Below are 21,994 nucleotides of genomic sequence, written 5' to 3'. Positions count from 1 at the left end.
CATGGGCACCCCTGAGATCCCAGTGTGGGGCTGCATTCCCCCCTCCTCCTTTCCAGGCTGCAGTGTGATCTGAGAAACGCTCGTTAGGTCTTGTCCTTGGAAACAGCACCTGGGCTCAGCCTTTTCCGAGCTTATCAGAAATACTGCCCGCCACCAGGAATTGCCAACAGGCTCCTGTTTTCCTTATGACCAGCCTTGGAAAATATTCCTCTTGCCTGAATGGCTCAACATTCCTGTTCTCACACATTTCGAGAAAGTGCTGACCCAAACTGTGGCCGGGGTGAAACATTGTTATGACTGAAGCCCACTCTCCTGTGGCCCCATCAACAGTGGTCCCAAAGGAGACCCTTTGAGCTCTCCTGGGCCACCGTGGGCTGTGACAGCAATGTCCCTCTGAGGGGCCTCTCAGAGCCAGCAAACCCTCGGGTTGGCTCTGCCTGGAGGATCCCTGAAACACGACGTGTCCTGGGCCGATGCCCTCACTCCTCAAGGCCCCATCCTTCACCCAGCGGGAGATGCAAAAACATCCCAAGTGAGGATTTCACTGAGCTCTGAGGGGAATTTGTCACAGTCATTGCTTGCACTGACTGTTCCTGTCTGTGAGTGTGCACCTCCACATTTGCTATAGCAAATCTGGGAGAAATACTGCTTTCTTAGCTGTGGAAGTACCTTGGACATTTAAGTTAGGCCTGTAAGTAAGGTTCAGTTATAGTTATGAACATACTGAAATGCAGGGAAGTGTTGTCCTTTTTCCTAAGTTGTTAAATGGAAGTTTTGAGCAAAGTTATGTGTTGCTAAATGTAGTTTTTCTGTTAAGTTGCTAAGTAGAACTTGGAAGTTATACTGTAAGTTAGGTTAAATGCTATTAAGTGTTATTCCTCTGCTGAATTAAGGTTAAGCTGTAAGTTAAGTGAGGTATAAGTTCAGTGTTGTTCCTCAATGAATTGCTAGGCCTAAGGTATAAGTTAGGTTACAAATTAAGGTAGAAGTTAAAATGCTGCTCAGTGTTGTTAAGCTTTTGGGCTGTGATCCTTTCAATCCTTGGCTGCCTTGTCTTTTGTCCGATTCACCCAAACACAACACACACCCATCCACACCACCTAGAGAGTTCTCAGTTCATTTCTGGTTTGGTTGCCTGGATTTGGTTTGGTTTTGTTTTTGTTTGTTTTCCCTTGTTGTGCCTTAGCTGTGCTGTAGGCAGCAGAGTGAATCTTCCCAACCAACTTGTTGTGCTCTGTCCCTTCATATTAAATCTGACTTTTGTTCATGCCCCTGCCACTGATTTTTAAGCAATCTCAAACACTCATTCATGACAGCACCACCATGTCCTGCATCACCGAGGGCGCTGACACCGCCCGTTGTCACAAAGGGCCACACCCGGCCCCCAACAGCAGAGGGACAGACTGGAAGCGCCCGGAGCAGCCCCGGCCTTGTGGCCTTGTAGCCCGTGCCGTGCCCAGAGCCCCGGGAGGCTTTGGCCACGGTGCCCCCGACAGCCCCAGCCCCGCCCCGCAGAGCCCTGGGGCTGCAGCCCGGGCTGACCCTGCGGGCCCCCAGAGATGCCGCCGGACGCTGCCCACAGCAAGGTGCTGACGGGGATCGGGGCCTTCGGGTTGGGCTTGGTCTTCCCGGCACTGGGGCTGGGCTTCTACCTGTGCAAGAAGGTGAGGGGGGCTCCTTGGGGTCGTGTCCACCCTCCCCCGCAGCGTGTGTGCTCCCCCCGGGGCCCCCAGCCCGGTGTCACCCCCTTTTCTCTGCCCACAGAGCTCCTGAGCCGCCGGCGGCCGCTGCCCCTCCCCGTGGCCTCGGGCCCGGCCGGGCCCCCCTGCTCCGTCCCCGCGATGATTTGGGGGGATCATGTGTCCCTGCAAGCCCTGCTGTCACTCTGGTCCCCACCCAGACGATCTCAGTGCTCCCAATAAAGCTTCCCAGTTCGCCCCAGTCCCAGGGAGCAGCTGGAGCAGCTGCCCCAGAACCTCCGCCAGGGTCTCCCAGCGCAGCCGGAGCCGCTGGGCCTGGGGTCCCCAAAGCCCTCAGCAAGCCCCAAGGCCCTCCCAGGAACCCTCAACTCCCTCAAACCCAGCATCCCCCACAGCCCCTGCAAGTTCCCCCCACGGCACCGGCCACGGCCACGTCCCCACATGTCACTGACCATGTCCCACCATGTCCTCACCCACGACTGTCTCCCCACCATGTTTCCATCCCTGTCATTGTCCCCCACGTCCTTATCTGTGCCCGTGTTCCCCCCGTGTCCCCATGAATGGCCACGTCCCACTCAAATGTCCATGTGCGCCCATGCCACTCTCCATGTCTCTGTCCCACCATGTTCATGTCCCCCCCATCATCCCAACCATGTCTTAGTTCAACGTCTTTATTTTTACCCCACTGTTGGATATTTAAATGGATGAAGAGAAATGAAAAGCAAACCAAGGCCAAAAGAAAAGGATTTCCCTGTCCATGCCGGCTGAGGATCCACGTGCTTGGGTCGGAGGGAAGAACCATTTTTGGAGGGATTTCCACCCCACTGCCTCCAAAATCTTGGTCTTGGCCCCAGATCATCACCATGTGGCTGCACAAGATGCCCTCGGGCAATAGGAAATCAAAATCGTGTGGAATCCCTGAGGTTGGAAAAGATCTCGAAGACCATCCAGTATTCCTTGATGCCACCAAAAGATAGGACTGAACGAAAAAAATTTTCTGGGGTTGAAAGTCAACATATCCACTCTCCCTAAGGAATTCCCAATGTCAGTCTGCGTTGCAAGGGATGTTTCTGCCCCTGTGTTCATCCAGGTGCCCACGGGGAGACAGGAAGATGTGGATCCCCCACAGCCAGGTGTCTTCCCAACATGGATCACCAGGACCACGGATCACCAGGGCTCTGCCCAATGGGGGTCACTGGGGATCATCCAATGCCGATCCTCCCATGGGGGATGGAGCTGGAGCAGCGCACGAAGCTCTTCCCGCACTCTGTGTGCTCTAAGGGCTTCCCTTAGTGGTGCCTCTGTTGGTGTCTGGTCATGTTAGATCTGTCGGAGAAGCTCTTCCCACACTGAGGACACTCGTAGGGCCTCTCCCCAGTGTGGATGCGCCGGTGCCTGATGAGGGTGGAATTGTACTTGAAGCCCTTCCCGCAGTCGGGGCAGCGGAATGGCCTCTCATCCGTGTGAATCCGCTGATGTTGGAGGAGTTCGGAGCTCCTTACAAACCTCTTCCCACACTCAGGACACTCATAGGGCCTCTCCCCAGTGTGGATGTGCTGGTGGTATATCAGGTTTGAGCTCCATCCAAAGCTCTTCCCACAATCCAAGCAGGTGTAGGGCCCTTCCCCCGTGTGGATCACCTGGTGCCGGATCAGGTCATAGCTTGCCCTGAAGCTCTTCCCACATTCCCCACACTTGTAGGGCTTTTCCCCAGTGTGGATCCTCTGGTGTTCCCTCAGCTGGAATCTCTGGATGAAGCTCTTCCCACATTCCCCACACCTGTGGGGCTTTTCCCCCGTGTGGATCCTCTGGTGTTTCCTCAGGCCGGAGCTGTACCTGAAGCTCTTCCCACATTCCACACATCCATAGGGCCGTTCCCCACTGTGGAGCCTCTGGTGCTGCATAAGACTGCCCTTCTGGCCGAAGCTCATCCCACATTCCCCACACTCACAGGGCCGTTCTCTGGTGTGGATCATCTGGTGTTTCACCAGGTGGCCCTTCCGGCTGAAGCTTTTCCCACATTCCCCACACTTGTAGGGCCGTTCCCCGGTGTGGATCCTCTGGTGTAGCACCAGGCTGGATCTGAAGCTGAAGCTGTTCCCACACTCCCCACACTTAAAGGGCCGTTCCCCGGTGTGGATCCTCTTGTGTTGGATCAGGTGGGAGCTCCAGGCGAAGCTCTTCCCACATTCCCCACACTCGTAGGGCCGTTCCCCACTGTGGATCACCTGGTGCTGGATCAGGTGGCAGCTGTAGCTGAAACCCTTCCCACATTCCAGGCACTTGTGGGGCTTCTCCCCTCCATGAGGCTTCTCCACCAGCTCTGAGCTCCGGATGGATCTCCGGCCGCCCTCCTGGCACAGGGGGGGTCTCTCCTCCTCTCAGCTCCCTGGGCTGGGTTTGCAGCCCCTCCTCCTGCGGGATCTCCGGGGCTTTTCCTCCTTCTCCATATGGACACTCCTTGGGAATGACAAATCCTGGTTTGGGGAGAAAACAAGAGGAGAGTGCTTTAGGCTGGGGGTTTCTCCTTGCCCAAGTTCATCTCAGGAAGTCATTGCTACCTCGTGTCTGTAAGAACCTCCAAAACACCAAGATTCAGTGCACAAGTCCTCCAAATGTCAAGATACAGATCAAAAACTCCACAAATACTGTACTTTACACCAAACTTTCTCCAAAATATAAAGATGCAGCCCCTTGCAATAAACCAAGATACCAACATTTAGGCCCAATAATACTCAGAAAAACCAAGATTCACTCCCACGAAAATGATGAAGACCCGTAAACAGGGAACCCCCATGAAAGGAAGAAAGGAAAGTGTCTTTACAAACAGATGCTGCGAATCTGCTTGGGGATAGGGCCAGGCACTTGGACATAAGGAAGGGACAGAAGAAACCATCACTTCCACAAAATGTTACTAACTGACCACACAGACTGCTGCTCAGCCAAGGTCCTGCTAAATCCATGAACATTGAGAAGAAGAACAAGGACATAACAGAGATATGAACATCGTTACCTATACAGAAGTGGGGTGCATATTAACGGGGGTATGTAGTAGGTGGATTGGGAAGTCTGTACCTCCCAATACTTCAGCCAATGGGGAAAAGGAGAGGGAGACGCAGCCAGGAAAATTAGGATGGAAAGGAGACTGTGTGCTCCAACAGCTGGAGAGATCCCATGGGAAATGTCCCATAGCTTCTCCCTTTTTCTATAAATGAAATTACTTTTACAAGACTCCTCTGTCTTCTTTGTGGACACAAACCTCTGATGATGTCAATTTTTCCACACACCTTGGGGCTCCTCTGGAATTCCTTCCACCGTCCGGGGCGGCGGGCAGTGAGTGGAGCTGAAGGTGCCTCACCCAGTTTGGGTGATCGGCTCCCTGGGGTGGCGGCGGCACCGGGGGTTTGACTGGGGACCCGAGAGTGTCCAGGAGACAGATCAGCAGTGACACATCAGGGGGGTCTGTGAAGAGTCGGCAGGGAGACAGCACTGAAAATCTCATCAGTGAGGACACTGGGATCTTCAGGGAGTGAACATGGCAGGGCATCCATGGAGGGTGGAAAAGGGAAAGCCAGGAAGGCATCCTGGCAAAAGGGATGATGATCCCGAAATATCTCTGAAGGGTCCCTTGGGAGAATGTTGAGGCAGTCTGCACATTCTCATTAATTACTCCCAGAGGTAATTAAGGACATGGACACCCAGCAAGGCAATAAAGGAAGTCCAGAAGGGATTTAGACAAGTGGGAATGGATGGCGTTGGTGTGCTGGGAAGGCACTGGGTGAAGGGGAGTCTGCAGGAATATGGTTAATGCAAGAAGCAGCAGGAGGAATCTCTGCAGTAAAAATAAGGATGATGGAAAAGAGGAGGAAGAGAAAAATACTGAGGACTGGGACATTTTTCAGCAGGGTTTTATCCTCTAAATTTGCCAGCTGCTGCAGATCCTTTGAACCCCTGGTTTCCAGGAGAGGAAAACAAGGAGGTCAGGATCCCAGGGGAGTTCTCCGTGCTGGGGAGCGGCAGCAGCGGGCGCAGAGGTGCGGCACTGGGAGCATGGGCTGGGGCCCTGTGGGGAGCTGTGGGGCAGCCGGGGCTCAGCAGGAAGGAAGGAACAGCTGGGAAATGTGGATTACTCAGGGAAGGATCGAGATTCTCCTTTAAGGATTTTGTTTGGGTCGCTGGAGAAAGGAATGACTCTGCAGAAAGCTCAGCAGCGGTCAGAGGAGGAGCACCCACAGGCACTCGGGGGGCTGCAGGAGCGGCACAAGAAGCCCCTGGAGCACTTGGGCACAAAGGCACGGCAGGTGAAGGCAAGAAGGGAGGAGGAAAAGGCCAAGCTGGAGGCAAAGGCCATGGCAGAGTTTCTACAGCCCCGGAGGGATGAACCCCAGCGCCCAAGGGGGCCCCAGCACCGAGGGGACGGGCTCGGCCACAAGCACCTGGCACAGGCATTGCCCTCCTCGGCGGGGGAGAGCCCACCCAAACAGCCCCTGGCAAGGAAGCAGGGTTCCATCTGCAGGCCACAAGGACACTGCAGGCACACACAGCAGCACCCTCAGCAGGAGCAAGTCCAGCCCTGCATGGACATGGATTCCTGGGGCTGCCACAGCTCCCATTCCACCAGGGACCAACCACACTGCAGCCCTTGACAACATTCAGGCTGGGGCTGCATCCACACGAGGCCTTTCCTCATACACACAGGGGCCTCTCCATCCACTCTGGATCTTAGACCTAAGGGGGGAAAATCCCAAAAATGTCTTTGATTGTTCAGGAGACAAGTGGGAAAGATGAGCAGATGTGTTTTATCCAACCACTATCGGCAGATGTGGGGGATGGGTTTGAAATGCAGAATTTTTATTTACTCTTAATTCTGATTGTAATTTACTGGGAAGGGATTTGATAGCTATATTGGGAATGCAAATTAATGCTGAAAAAGATGATACAGAGGCCAATTCTGTGGTACCTTTGTGTCAAATGTCTGGCAAGGCCTGTGCTGAAGTGAACCCACAAGTGTGGGCAGCCCCAGGGAAAGAGGGAAAATCAGATACCCAGCCTCTCCAAATGACTCTGCAGCAACCAGGACAAGTGGTGTCTAAAAACAATCCCCTGTTCCAAGGGAGGGAAGGAAGGGCGTACAGCCTGTTACTGAGCCCCTGTTCAAGGCAGGGCTTTGGGAGCCAGGCATCTCTCCCTATAATGCTCCTCCTATGCTGCCAATCAAGAAATCAGATGGAATCCACAGAATGGTGCAGGACCTAAGAAGAAGAAATGAGATGATCAAACCCAGGCACCCCATAGTCTCACATCCTTACACCAGCTGGAACCAGGTTCCCTCCTCACACTGCTGCCATTCAGGACTTGATGTCAAAGATGATTTCTGGGGATGCCCACTGACACAGGATGCTGAACAGGATTTGGCCTTTGAGTGGGAACAAGAGGGAGAAGGGAAAATGGGAAAGACATGGACGGTCCTTCTGCAGGGATGCACAGAAGCACCAGCCTTATTCGGGCAAGCCTAGCAGGAAATATCAAAAGAATTTACCTCACCCCAAGAGACTGGGGTAATGCAGGATGAGGATTACTTGCTTCAGTCAAGAGGACAAGAAGTGGTAGAAGAAGCCTCTGTGGAATGGCTCCATTTTCAGGCTAAAAAGAAACTTTGAGTATGTGAAAAAAAAAAAAAAAAGCGCAAAAGGTGGAGAAAGAAGTTAAATATTTGGGGCATTATTCGACTGAAGGTTTGTAATGAATTGACCCACAGATGGTCCAGGGAATCTCAGAAGTAACGCTACCCAGGATAAAAAGGAGCTGCAACAATTCTGAGGATTAATAGGGAATTGCAGGACTGGATTGAGGATTCTCTGTTCTACCCAGAACATTGTGTGACATTTTAACCCCAGACAGCCTCAATGTTATGGTATGGACATGAGAAAGAGAACAAAACATGAGAAAATGAAAAAATGAAAATGATGGATGCCCCAGCCATGGCTCTCCCAGACTCCCAAAAGGAATTGGAATTGTCTGTGGATGTTAAACAGGCCACGACTGACCCCGCACTGAAGGCACCTGAGCAGCAGCCAGGGCTCCACAGCGGGGGAAGCCCCTGTGCCTGCCCACAGATCCTCTGCTGGATCTGTGGGTCAGACTGTAGAAAGTTTAGGAAATAACCAATAAAACTCATGTGTCATGGAATGATTTTCGCTGCACACCCAGGCTACGTGTAGATGAAAAGGTTTCTGTTGCACATCCTGGCCAAAATCAAGTAATGCCTTGACTCTCTAACACTAAATGTATTATTGGAGAATTACTGTTTTTCTCGCAGTTTCAGAGAAACGATTACACCATCAGAATAATCTCTCATAATAATCCTACTTTTAAATTGTCAGTTATGTTTGAACCAGGGGTGTGAGAAACAATTTTTAGTCCTAGGAGAAGAAGCAGAAAAAACTTGATGGCTTCGGAATGTTTTTGTGTATGTTTGTGGAAGGCATTTAGTGATGGCAAAACTTCGGTTTGGGTTTTTCGATGTTCACCGTTAGGTTGCATTTTACAAAACCAGAAGAGCTTTAAAAGCGACCCTTTAACAGTAAACAGTGAAAAGAATTAAACAGTTAAATTCACAGTTAAAACAAAAGCAGATTGTAGGGAACCACATGAGAGTCATTCAATCGCTGGTCTGGAAGAGAAGCTTCCTTCCAGGCAGCCAGGAGAGGAGCTTTAGAAATGCAAATTAACACTGCTGGGGAAAAGTGTGGACAATGCACCAGGCTCTACTTGCCCGGGGGAGGAATTGGGCTCATTCCCTCTGTCCCTCACCCCAAGCTCTGCCTGCTGGCACAGATGGAATAGGCACAGCCAAAGGCAGAGCCCACAGTGAGGAGATCTGACTCTGCAACACAAATTGCTTCAGCTGCAAAGGGAAACAGCAAATGGAGAATGTTGTGAAAACTTCACTAAAAGAAGTGGGGGGGAATCATCCCTCTCCCCACTCCAACATGTGCTCTCACTGTCTGTGTCACACAGGGAGCATTAGACCACTGGGGTGTTTGTGCTACCACAACTTCAGAGAAATCACTTGGGAATCCAAGTATTCAATGATTTAATTAGAGAAAAGAGATCAATTGATGCAGCCCTGGCTGGAGGGAGCACCCAAAAATGGGAAAAGATGAACGGCCACCAGAACAAATCCTACAACACCATGGACCAGCCCCAGGGAACCCGAACCAATTCAGATCAGGAGCCAGAGAACCCACTGATCATTTCAATGGCAGAATTAGATTACAAGACGTCCACAAAATAATAACCAACCAGACAGATCCAGCTCCTCAGCCTGGCCCACCAATCCACTCAAACGAAGAATGCAACATCTCACCGTGGGATGGGATCAGATTATCTATTAGCAGAAGGAGGAGGACAGGGTGGAAAATTAAATGACTCAAGATGCTGTTGGCAAATAGATGACAACAGAAAAGTGGTGAAACAGATAACAAAGGAAATAAGAAAGCAGCTCATGTGCCGGTCCAAACGTGGAAAGGATGGGAATGGGACACGGTTTCGTGGTTCCCTGGCACACCATGGGTTAAACGAAGGCTCTTTCTCCTCTGTTGTGCTCCAGCAACTCTCATCTTTGGACCGTGCACACACCTCGCTGAGGGCAGCTCATTCGGCAGCTGAGCAAGGGGATGCAGGTGGCAGCCAGGCCTCCTGATCCACACACGGCTACAAAAGGACAGGGAATGAGGGCACTGACAATAATCCCAAATCCAAAGAGGACCCAGCAAGAAAAAACAGACTTTACGAGTGAATCTGCTTGGAGATAGGGACGGGGACTTGGAGAAAGGAAGGAACGGGAAAAACCATCAGTTTCCAAAAATGTTACTCACTGACACGGACTGCTGCTCAGCCAAGGTCCTGCGAGATTCCTGAACATGGAGAAGAAGAACAAAGAGTGAACAGAGTCACGAATATCGGATGTTATACAAAAGGGGGGGGCATATTAACGAGGACATGCAGGAGGCGGATCGGGAAGTCGGAACTTTCCAAGGACCTTCGCCACTGGGCAAAGGGACAGGGAGATGCAGAAGGGAAAATCAGGATAAAAAGGAGGCCGCGTACTACAATAATTGGAGAGATCCCCCGGCAAATGCCGCACGGCCTCTCCCTTTGTTCAGGAATAAAGTCACTTTTACAGGACTCCTCGGTCTCCTCTGGGGACACAAACCTCTGGCCACGGGAATTTTCCCGCACAGCCCCGGGGACAGGGCGGCCACCTCCGTCCTACCCGCAGGAAGCGGGACGAGGCAGCGCTGCTCCGGCACCGGCTCCTGCCGAGGCAGCGGCGGGAAGGAGACCGCGGGCAGCCGCTCCCGCAGCGCCCTCCGGCCACGGGGAACACGGCGCCGACACGGCACAAGGAACCCGCCAGAGCCCCCTGCCGCCCCCTCCGCCCGCAGCCGGCCCCGAGCCCCGGCAGAACCGAGCGCGGCTCCCACCCGCGCTGGGGCCGCCTCCGAGCTCCGCCGCCGCCTCACCGGGCTCCGGCCGCTGCCGCCGCTCCCGGGCCCGCACACACGCTCCGCCAATGGCGCCTCTGCCGAGCCACGCCCGCCCGGGGGGCGGGCCCGGGGCCGGGCTTGGCTCGGCCCAATCGGCGCGCGAGATTCTAGAGTGACGGCACAATCCGCTAATGGCAGCGAACCAGGGGCGGCCTCTGCACACGGCCCACACCCGCCCCGCGCTCTCAGGCCCCGCCCCCGGGCTGTGTGAGGGGAAAGCCGCAGATGAGGAGCAGCGCTGGGACGGGCCCGGGCCCGAGTCGGGATTGAGCTGGAAACACAAACAAACTTCTCCGCACCTCCCGGCCCGCCTATCCCAGCCCGGCGTGTTCCCCGGCACCGGCTCCGAGGAAAGCCGTCACTTCTCCTGGCCATAATTAGGAGCATCAGCGCATGGCTTTGATTTCTCCCCAAAAGGGAAAACCCCCAAGGCCCTTGGGCTGAGTGGAGGAGGGGGGAGATTTCTGGCAGAAAACTCCCAAAGTGGTTTTTCCCCAGAGTCGGGAAGAACAAACCAAAGCCAAGTGAGGCGGGGCCCCCCACCCATGCCGGGGGTTCGGCCCCTTCCCTTTCACCCCCCGGGAACAGCGCCGGGACTGGGGGGGCCCGGGCGGGACTGGGGGGCACAGGGGAGTCCCCAGCACCGGGGGGTCCCTTGGGGCTCGGTCCTGTCCCCCCAACCCCCGTTATCAGCCGGGTCCCCCCGTTATCACCAGCCCCCCCTCTTCAATTTACCGGGCCCGCCACGCACCGATACCCCCTCCCCATTCTCTGCCCCACCTTCACCGACACCCCCAAAGCGCTGGGACCCCCCGATCCATGAGCCCCCCCCAGTGCGCCAGGACCCCCCCTCACCGCCCTTCCCCGACTCACCAGGACCCCCCCAGTCCATGGAACCCCCCCCACCCACCACATCCCCCCCTTCGGCACCCTCTGGGCCCCCCCTATTGACTGAACCCCCCCAAAACGCCCCCAGCCCCTCCCCTCCCCCTTCGGTTCCCCACGCCCCTGGCCTGCATTCTCAAGTGGGAAACCCCGAATCCTTTGGAATTCTCACCTGGGATCCCCCAAATCCCCCCAGGAAACCCCAAACCCCACCTGGGACCCCCCAAAACCATCAAAAGACTGGTGACACTGGGATGGGACTTGATATACTGGGACACAACTGGGAACACTGGGACAGGATGGGGGACACTGGGATGGGACTGGGGGCACCAGGACAGGGATGCTGGGACAGGGCTGAAAACACTGGGATGGGACTGGGGACACTGGGACAGTGACACTGGTATGGGGACAATGGGGTGATGGCACTGGGCTGGCTCTGGGAGCACTGGGATGGAACTGGTGACACTGGGGTGGAACTGGTGACACTGGGGTGGTGACACTGAGGCAGCCCTGGGGGACACTGGGCTAGTGGCACTGGGACAGGGAAACTGGGATGGAACTGGGGACACCTGAACAAGACTGAGGGCACTGGTACTTCACAACAAAGACAAGACTTTCTAGTTATAGCCAAGGCCAGTAATGGACTTTCTGGACTTTCAGTTATTCCTGCTGTTGTTTCAGTAAATTGTAATGAAGAGCTGAGGGGTTTAGCTCTTTTTCATGAGGCTCCAGTGCTAATTCTACCAAAAACACCAACAGCTATTGCTATTGCATTGCCAATGAATACAAATAAGTGAGCTGGATACCGAGAAATGCCTTTTGAGAGCTTTAGCCCGGCGCCTAATGACCGTTGGGTAAAACATACCACTAATGAATGGCCAGAACTGACGTGCAGTCTGACACACCTGGGTAAAACAGTTGAGATTACAGGCACACTGGACACAGGGGCACACGTCACTGTGATTTCTCATGAATTTTGGCCGAGCAATTGGAATCTGGTGACACCTAGGAGTGGTCTCACAGGGATTGGAGGAGCTACAGTGTGTATGCAAAGTGACTTCATGATTACTGTCACAGGTCCCACAGGAAAGACAGCGACCACCCATCCCTACGTGGTGAAGAAGCCCATTACACTATGGGGGAGAGATGTGTTGTCCCAGTGGAGAACAAAGATGGATGTGGATTCTTAATGGAAACCACAGCTATGCCTGCCACTCATCATTAAGTTACCATTATTCCGTTATCGTGGAAAACCAATCCGCCTGTTTGGATAGATCTGTGGCCTCTTGAGCAGAAAAAATTGAATACGCTCAAAAAATTAGGAGGCGAATAGCTACAAAAAGGCCACATCAAGCCCACAAATAGTCCCTGGAATTCCCCAGTGTTTGTCATTCACAAGAAGACTTCTCTGATTCCTGGAGGTTGCTTCATGACTTGAGGAATGAACTGATAGAAGACATGATGCATTTACAACCTGGATTTCCTTCTCTTTCAGTGATTCCAAGAGACTGGCTTCCTGTTGTCATTGACTTCACAGATTGTTTTTTCACCATTCCACTGCATCCAGGGGATGCTTCTTGATTTGCCTTTTTGGTTCCAGCCATCAGCAGAGGAGAACCACTGCAAAGGTACCACTGGATGGTTTTACAGCAGAGATGCAAAGGACCTGCAGCCGGCTCCGACGCCGCCAAGCCCGAGAATGGCCTCATGGCCGGTCCCAGTGAACCCGTGAGGGGCTCCTTCCATACTGCTGGTGACTTACCTGGGCTCGTAGGGACACCCCCCTCCCCCCCCCGGTGCTGACAGCGGGCTGCCCACTCCGAACAGCAGCCCTCCTGAACGAAACGGGTTTGAACACCGCGGGAATTTTGAAACTTTCCTGCAGCGCTACCGCGCATGTGCGGCACAGCCGCCCGCACAGAAAAATGGCGGCTCCCTGCAAAGACCTTCCGTACAACGATATGGCCGCTCCCTGTGTGTTTCCGTACAACAAGATGGCGGCGCTCCCAACCGAGCATGCGCACTGCTGCCGGCGCCATTTTGTAACCACCGAGACTCAGCCTCCATCTACAGCGCCATCTCTGGCCGCCGTGCCCGCTGCAGGGTCGGGCGGCCCCGGAACACCGGCGGCGGAGGTGCCGCGGCTGCGGCCGGCCCCGGAGGTGCGCGGCCCCGGGGTGCCGCCGGCGGGGGTCCCTGTGACCCCCCCAGAGCAGGAGTCACCAGCCATGGGGGCGGGTGGCCCCGGAGCGCGGCCAAAGAGGCTTTCAGCACCCCCACCATCGGCGTGAGCCTGCCGCGGGGAGCAGCCGTGTCGAGGTGCCGGCTTCTTTTCAGCCTCTGCCAGCGCCAGGATTGGAGCACGGCAGACGCAGTTTTGGTGTTCGGGCTCAGGATTTTATTCATTCTTATCTGCATTACAGCCTCACAAGCCGTGAGTTCTGTACACTAACTAGCTAAGCACAGAATGGTGAGTCTCTGTCTATCCCTACCCGCTCTTTTCAAGGACAAATCATCCAATGAGAAAATGACACTCAAATTATTTCTATTTTTGACTCAATGACCCCATGGTCCACAATGTGGACTTTATTAACCAATCAAAGAAACCACCCAAACACATGAATTGACGGTGAAGAAGTAGTTGTGTTTGTGCAGGTCCAGGGCCCGGGTGGATTCCAGCGGAGAACGGGAAGCCAAATCAAGCACAGGAACATGCTGACAGCTCCAAGAGCAGAGAAGCAGCACGCAGACGTGAGCTGCACGGAGACTGTAGCTGATGGCAGACATCTTTTGTCCCACGTGCAAGAACTGTCAACCCTGGGGTTTGTGTTAGTGTAAAAGGTGTGGGAATCGTTGGTATCGTAGAGCTCTGTTGGCACAAGCGTGGTGAACATCGTGGTGTGATCTAGAATCCCAAACAAAGCACAAGGCTGTTGGATATTTAGGTGCAGTGGGTCACGGTGAAGAAAGCAGCCCCCATCTTCCCATTCTTCGGGAAGAATGGAGGAGGGAATTTTTGAGAGAATCAAAAGAGATTCAAATTTGGAGAGTTGAATGCAAACAAAATAATTCAGTGCCTTATATCTGGCCGGTCCCGGGTGAAATTTGTGGATGAACCAAAAAAGGGAACGTGCTGAAAGATGTGCCTGGAAATTAAAAATGAAAAAGGAAGTGCTTTAAATCAAAAAGCATTAAGTTAAATCAGGGATCGTGTTTATATCTTATTTTGTTTGCCTTCACCAATGCAACCTTACCTGTCGATCAACCAAAGACCAACACTTGGGGATCAGTGGTGTTGTAGAATCCCTTTGTTAGAGAATAGTTTAAGGGAAATCTGGGGTTCAATCAAATGTTACTTTTTTTGCGTGCTTGCTTTTAGTAATTTACTTGCTTTTAGTAATTTACTTGCTTTTAGTGATGCAAATTTGCCACTCAGTCAACCTAAAACAAATGTCTGGGTGACTTTAGCCAGTGCATCAGGTTCAGATACCGTATGTCTGTCCAATACAACCCAGAAAAGCCATTTCCCACCTGTCTGGTTGGTGTGCCAGTGGATGCTTGGCCAGCTCCAGAGAAAACTGACAGAGCCATTCAAGGTACAATTGCAGGATCATCCACATGGGATTTTTGGTCCCCAGTAGATGCATGGAACTGGTGGGTTCCTCACCTTCCCACGGCATCTCGTGAACCTGAAGTACCGAAGACTTTTGGTTCTGTAAACATGATGTTTTCATGCCAAATTAAACTGTACAGGGAAAGATCAATTTTTGGTCAAGGATGTTTGTCCTTACCACTCTGTGTACAAAAATGAGATTAATTGGTGTAATCATACTTCTTTAGTTCAGTCACACGTCAGTCCACACGGACATGAGGTACAAATGCAAGTTTCGTTTTAAATAAATAGAGGGTTTTTAAGTGCCTTAGCAAATAAGAGACAAAATCAGTTAGCAAGAAAAAGACCTAAAGTCTAGTTTAAAGTTCAAGTGACATTGCCTTCTGCAAGGTTGGTTTAATTCTAATCCTAACAAAAATAATGTAGCCCTGCTGAAACATGCCTAGACAGAACAGACAGAGCTACATGTGCAGAATTTGTGTAAGAAATTGCAAATATTGTCGCACATCAATCTTAGCTTAGGCCAGGCCCAACAAGGCAATACTGGACTCGTGTTTCTACCTGATTGGTAGAAACCAGTAGAATAAAATGCGCTGCTTTAAAGCTCAGGGAAGACCAATCACAAATGCCACTGTTGTTGTTTCTGCGGCTGCTACTGATAACACAGTAGATATATATATGTATATATAAATATATGCACACTGATAAGACTCAGGGGACACAGACTACAGGTGCTGCCGCTGCCGCTGTTGCTGCTTCTGCTTAGGGCTTAGAAACTTGTAGGAATGCATCTCCACACCCAAGCAAATAATTCTATTTAAGTAAAAAAGTTTCAGTTTACCTTTGAACTTATAAGGAAGCCAAGCTAGAAAGTTCTGTGGCCGTCTCATGGACATCAGCCCAGTGCCAGCACAGGGGCACTGGTTGGGCTTTGGAGATGTTTCTCAGGACCTGTGGCTGCTGCTATTGGCAGCAAGGCAAATTGTCCCTCCTTAATTATCCTATACTTGAGAATGAGCTCAGAGGTGCTCAGGCGCTTTTTAATGTGTCCTAGCCAGGGGTCAGAGGCTTCTCTGACACCTGTGCTCGCCTTTTGTTTCTGTATTGTTTGTCATTTTATCGTTTGTAAAATGTTTTATCTTTTGTTAAAACCTTTCTTTGTTAAAACCTTTACATTACAAAACGCACTTGAAGAGCTGTCTGGCAAATATTATGAAGCCACTCTGGGAGGTTGCAGGCCAACCCTCAGGCTTGATGCATCTTCATGGGGCTCATTACACGCTGGCCTCATGTGAGAATGTATCAGAAACTTTGTTCTTTATGTTATGAAACTTCATGTTCTTTATGAAACTTTCTGTTAGAAAGCTTCCTGCACACTGCTGCTGATATGATGCCACCGCTCCTGCTGGGGACACGGGGACTTCACTGGCTTGAGCTGTGACAGCCTCTGCCTCCATGAGGCTGATTTAGCTATGCAGTAAAGGACTTTGCTTTTACAACTGCCCATCACCATTGATTTCAGTGAGGACACCCCAAAAGCTTGACACAGGATGGCCCCTGTGGCCGAGCAGTGCCAAAGAGCCATCAAGGACATCTCAAAGCTGCTACGGGCACAGCAATGTCCTGTCATAGGGGTGGTGATGCCATTGGGGACATTGCTGGTGGCACTTGTCCCCTCCCCCATCCCCGTACGCTGTTTTAAACAAATTTGGGGAATTTTCCTGGAATTTTCATTGAAACTGTCCCAAATCCTGATGGGAATTCTTAAGGTGACATCAATGGGGACAGTTGGGGACAGTCAGGGAAGCTCAGGGACACTTTGGGACATGCAGGGACGCAGGGCCAGAGGGTGAATTAGCCCCCTCGGTGCCTTGCAGAAGAGGCAGCAGACCCGGGTTATAAATGACAACATAAATGACAATATAAATGATAATAAAATATTGGCTTTTGCATTCATGCTTTTGCCCGTTGTTATTGATTGAAACGATTTTGATACGGTGCCATTTATAATTCAGCTGTTTTTTGGTGTAATATAATCAGTTTATGTATGTGCAGTATAGCCAACAGAAATGGCACCATGATAAATCAATATTATATCATAGGCCTTAGCGAAATATTAAAATAGAGACTGCGCAGTGCTGAAATGCTTTTATATTATAACTATTATTACTGACTTTTACATTATAGCTAACTCAGACAATGGCGTTGTCTTAGTTTGAAAGACAGGTGTCTGCCAGGGAAAGCCGGAGCCTTCCTTGGAATGGAGAATTCAAACCCCCTCCCTCCAAACTGTTATAATTTTGAAAATTAATGGGCTCTCAGGCAGAGGTCCCACCATGTCTATGTCCTCCCATCATCCCAACCACGTCTCAGTTCAATGACTCTATTTTTACCCCAGCGTTGGATATTTTAAATGGATGAAGAGAAATGAAAAGCAAATCAAGGCCAAAAGAAAAGGATTTCCCTGTCCATGCCGGCTGAGGATCCACATTCTTGGGTGGGAGGGAAGAACCTTTTATGGAGGGGTTCCCACCCCACTGCCTCCAAAATCTTGGTCTTGGCCCCAGATCATCAACATGTGGCTGCACAAGATGCCCTCGGGCAATAGGAAATCAAAATCGTGTGGAATCCCTGAGGTTGGAAAAGATCTCGAAGACCATCCAGTATTCCTTGATGCCACCAAAAGATAGGACTGAACAAAAAAAAATTTTTTGGGGTTGAAAGTCAACAAATCCACTCTCCCTAAGGAATTCCCAATGTCAGTCTGCGTCGCAAGGGATGTTTCTGCCCCTGTGTTCATCCAGGTGCCCACGGGGAGACAGGAAGATGTGGATCCCCCACAGCCAGGTGTCTTCCCAACATGGATCACCAGGACCATGGATCACCAGGGCTCTGCCCAACGGGGGTCACTGGGGATCATCCAACGCCGATCCTCCCATGGGGGATGGAGCTGGAGCAGCGCACGAAGCTCTTCCCGCACTCGGGGCACTCGCAGGGCTTCCCTTAGTGCTGCCTCCGTTGGTGTCTGGTCAAGATAGAGCTACTGGAGAAGCTCTTCCCACACTCAGGACACTCGTAGGGCCTCTCCCCAGTGTGGATGCGCCGGTGGACAGTGAGGGTGGAGTTTTGCTTGAAACCCTTCCCGCAGTCAGGGCAGCGGAAGGGCCTCTCCTCCGTGTGAATGTGCTGATGTTTGAGGAGATTGGAGCTCCTTGCAAACCTCTTCCCACACTCAGGACACTCGTAGGGCCTCTCCCCGGTGTGGATGCGCTGGTGTTTTCTCAGGTCAGAGCACAATCCAAAGCACTTCCCACATTCCAAGCAGGTGTAGGGCCCTTCCCCCGTGTGGATCACTCGGTGCCGGACGAGACTGGAGCTGTCTCTGAAGCTCCTCCCACATTCCCCACACACGTATGGTTTTTCCCCACTGTGGATCATCTGGTGTTTCCACAGGGTAGAGCTGTCTCTGAAGCTGTTCCCACATTCCCCACACTCGTAGGGTTTTTCCCCAGTGTGGATCATCTGGTGTTTCCACAGGGCGGAGCTGTTCCTGTAGCTGTTCCCACACTCCCCACACTTGTAGGGTTTTTCCCCAGTGTGGATCCTCTCATGTCTCCTCAGGCTACTGCTGTGGCTGAAGCTCTTCCCACATTCCCCACACTCATAGGGCCGTTCCCCACTGTGGATCCTCTGGTGTCGGATCAGGCGGGAGCTGTAGCTGAAACCCTTCCCACATTCCAGGCACCTGTGGGGCTTCTCCCCTCCATGAGGCTTCTCCACCAGTTCTGAGCTCCGGCTGGATCTCCGGCCGCCCTCCTGGCACAGGGCGGGTCTTTCCTCCTCGCAGCTCCCTGGGCTGGGTTTGCAGCCCCTCCTCCGGAGGGATCTCCGGGGCTTTTCCTCCTTCTCCATCTGGGCACTCCTTGGGAATGACAAATCCTGGTTTAGGGAGAAAACAAGAGGAGAGCACCTTAGGCTGGGGGTTCCTCCTTGCCCAAGTTATTCTCAAAAAGTCAGCGGCCACCTTGTGTCTGTGAAAACCTCCAAAACACCAAGATTCAGCCTAGAACTCCTCCAAACATCGACACAGATCAAAAACTCCCCACACATCGAGACTCAGACAAAAACTTGTCTACAATACAAAGATTCAGCCCCTCGCAAAACCTCTCCCCTCCCACCTCCCCAAATTCCCCTCGCGGGGGCGCTGGGGCCGAGGGCGGGGCGCACATGGCGTCCAGGGGGGCACCGCTGGGACCTGCGGGTCTGCCTGGCAACTGGTGAGTCATCAGCGCCGCGCGCTCCCATTGGCTGAGCCTGCCCGAGGGGTGGGGCTGCAGCAACGGGGGACACCCCGCTCCAGGGGGGATGTCCCGCAAACGGGGAACCCCCATGAAAGGGAGAAGAGGAAAAGTGTCTTTACAAACAGATGCTGCGAATCTGCTTGGGGATAGGGCCAGGCACTCGGACATATGGAAGGGACAGAAGGCGGCATCAGTTCCAGAAAATATTAACTGACCACGCAGCCTGCTGCTCTTGTAACATTAATTTTGAAGAATTAAAGATTTTAGTTAAACCAGATATTGCTGAAGTAAGACAGATAGACTTCCCTTTTGATAAGCAGAAGCCGGATTTAAGGAACTGATAAATCATGAGGCCTGTCAACTTATGTTTGTGTATTCTGACTAATCAATAGGCTTCAAGAAGGACAATGAATTCATAAATCAAATACTCCTGGGAAAACAGGATTCAGATGTCACACAACACTAAAAGGTTAAAAAGTCAAAGCGAAGAAGAGTCACTTACTCCATCATTTTGAGATCCTGCCCCATAAAAAAGACCACTGACCCATTTCAAAGAACAAACCACGCATGCTTAATAGCTTTTGGCTAATTACCATACGAAGCGGGGAATGGGATGTACTAAAGTCATGAATATACACTTGCGTTTTGGGTATTCAATCCTTCTGTACATAGAAGGACCCTGTGATCTTCTGTAGGGGCGCGTGTGTTTGGGAGCTATCCCGCACGCTGCCCGGCGTCGTCATTAAACGTACACCTCCTAACTTTAAACTGTTAGAGAGTCTTTTGTCCGTCATAGTTGGATATCGGCATTAGGGCGATATTCATATTTTTTTAATAATTCACTCTGCCAAGGTCCTGCTAAATTCATCAACTGCGACAAGAAGAACAAAGACTGAACAGAGCTGTGACTATCGTTATCTATACAGAAGTGGGGTGCATATTAAGGGAGGTATGTCGTAGGTGGATTGGGAAGTCTGTACCTCTCAAGTTCTTCAGCCAATGGGGAAAAGGAGTAAAGGAAAATTAGGATGAAAAGGAGGCTGCGTTCTCCAACAATTGGAGAGATCCCATGGGAAATGTCCCACGGCCTCTCCATGTTTTTATGAATGAGATTACTCTTACAGGACTCCTCTGTCTACTTTGTGGACAGAAACCCCTGGTGATGTCAATTTTTCCACACACCTTGGGGCTCCTCTGGAATTCCTTCCACCGTCTGGGGCGGCGGGCAGTGAGTGGAGCTGAAGGTGCCTCACCCAGTTTGGGTGATCGGCTCCCTGGGGTGGCGGCGGCACCGGGGGTTTGACTGGGGACCCCAGAGTGTCCAGGAGACAGATCAGCAGTGACACATCAGGGGGGTCTGTGAAGAGTCGGCAGGGAGAGAGCACTGAAAATCTCATCAGTGAGGACACTGGGATCTTCAGGGAGTGAACATGGCAGGGCACCCATGGAGGGTGGAAAAGGGAAAGCCAGGAAGGCGTCCTGGCAAAAGGGATGACGATCGCAAAATAACTCTGAAGAGTCCCTTGGGAGAATGCTGAGGTAGTTAGGCCAGAGTTTTACCTTTCATGTTTTTCAGATTCTGCGCTGCATAGGGGTGTAGTTCTGAGCCTCAGATTAAGTGCTGCTAAACTCTCATTACAGAGTAGGTACACAAAACAAATCCTTTTCCTGCTGAAGACCAAGGACAACAAGCACAACTTTCAAGCCCAAATACATAAAAAACGGTGGACTAAAGAGACAAACAAGGAGCACGACACCTCACGAGCTGAGGCTGTGGTTGGACAACTGGGCTCCAATATGCAAATGGCCCAAACTTAACAAAATTTAGGACCTTGTGACCAGTCGTCCATTTTGTGACCATTCTACGTCCCCCTGGAGTGTAGCCCTGGTCAGGCTCCTGCCCTGCCCAAGGTGTACCCTAAAGAGCTTTCAATAAATATCGACTTTATTCTCTAGCTCTGTGCAGTCCCTGTTACAGGTCAGCCTTCCCAAGGCATCGTTCTCCCAGAGGTAATTAAGGACATGGACACCCAGAGGGGCAATAAGGGAGGTCGAGAAAGGATTTAGACAACAGGGGATGGATGGTGTTGGTGTGCTGGGTGAGGGTGAAGGGGAGGGTGCAAGAGTTTGATCAAGGCAAGAAGCAGCAGGAGGAATCTCTGTGGTAAAGAAAAAAGATGATGGAAAAGAGGAGGAAGAGAGAAATACTGAGGACTGGGACATTTTTCAGCAGGGTCTTATCCTCTAAATTTGCCAGCTGCTGCAGATCCTTTGTGCCCCCAGTTTCCAGGAGAGGAAAACAAGGAGGTCAGGATCCCAGGGAGTTTCTCCGTGCTGGGGGGCGGCAGCAGCGGGCACAGAGGTGCGGCACCGGGAGCACGGGCTGGGGGCCTGTGGGGAGCTGTGGGGCAGCCAGGGCTCAGCAGGAAGGAAGGAACAGCTGGGAAATGTGGATTACTCAGGGAAGGATCGAGATTCTCCTTTAAGGATTTTGTTTGAGTCGCTGGAGAAAGGAATGACTCTGCAGAAAGCTCAGCAGCTGTCAGAGGAGGAGCACCCACAGGCACTCAGGGGGGCTGCAGGAGCGGCACAAGAAGCCCCTGGAGCACTTGGGCACAAAGGCACAGCAGGTGAAGGCAAGAAGGGAGGAGGAAAAGGCCAAGCTGGAGGCAAAGGCCATGGCAGAGTTTCTACAGCCCCTGAGGGATGAACCCCAGCGCCCAAGGGGGCCCCAGCACCGAGGGGACGGGCTCAGCCACAAGCACCTGGCACAGGCATTGCCCTCCTCGGCGGGGGAGAGCCCACCCAAACAGCCCCTGGCAAGGAAGCAGGGTTCCATCTGCAGGCCACAAGGACACTGCAGGCACACACGGCAGCACCCTCAGCAGGAGCAAGTCCAGCCCTGCATGGACATGGATTCCTGGGGCTGCCAGAGCTCCCATT

At 52.2% G+C, this 21,994-nt stretch overlaps 1 long non-coding RNA gene and 1 pseudogene across 1 annotated transcript; both read right to left on the bottom strand.

The window, feature by feature from the left end:
* Positions 1–2,357: 2,357 nt before the first annotated feature.
* Positions 2,358–18,688, bottom strand: LOC136303279 (zinc finger protein 850-like; annotated as a pseudogene).
* On the bottom strand, positions 9,099–10,294 carry LOC136303382 (uncharacterized). Its single transcript, XR_010724219.1, has 3 exons — positions 10,229–10,294; positions 9,581–9,619; positions 9,099–9,140 (listed from the first exon to the last, which is right to left on the bottom strand). It is a non-coding gene; the product is annotated as an uncharacterized lncRNA (long non-coding RNA).
* Positions 18,689–21,994: the final 3,306 nt, after the last annotated feature.

Source organism: Chamaea fasciata, unplaced genomic scaffold (assembly GCF_029207755.1).
Source record: "Chamaea fasciata isolate MVZ Bird 193981 ecotype frontalis unplaced genomic scaffold, bChaFas1.0.hap1 SCAF_32, whole genome shotgun sequence".
Taxonomy (NCBI): Eukaryota; Metazoa; Chordata; class Aves; order Passeriformes; family Sylviidae; genus Chamaea; species Chamaea fasciata.
This window is presented reverse-complemented; position numbering and strand designations above follow the sequence as displayed.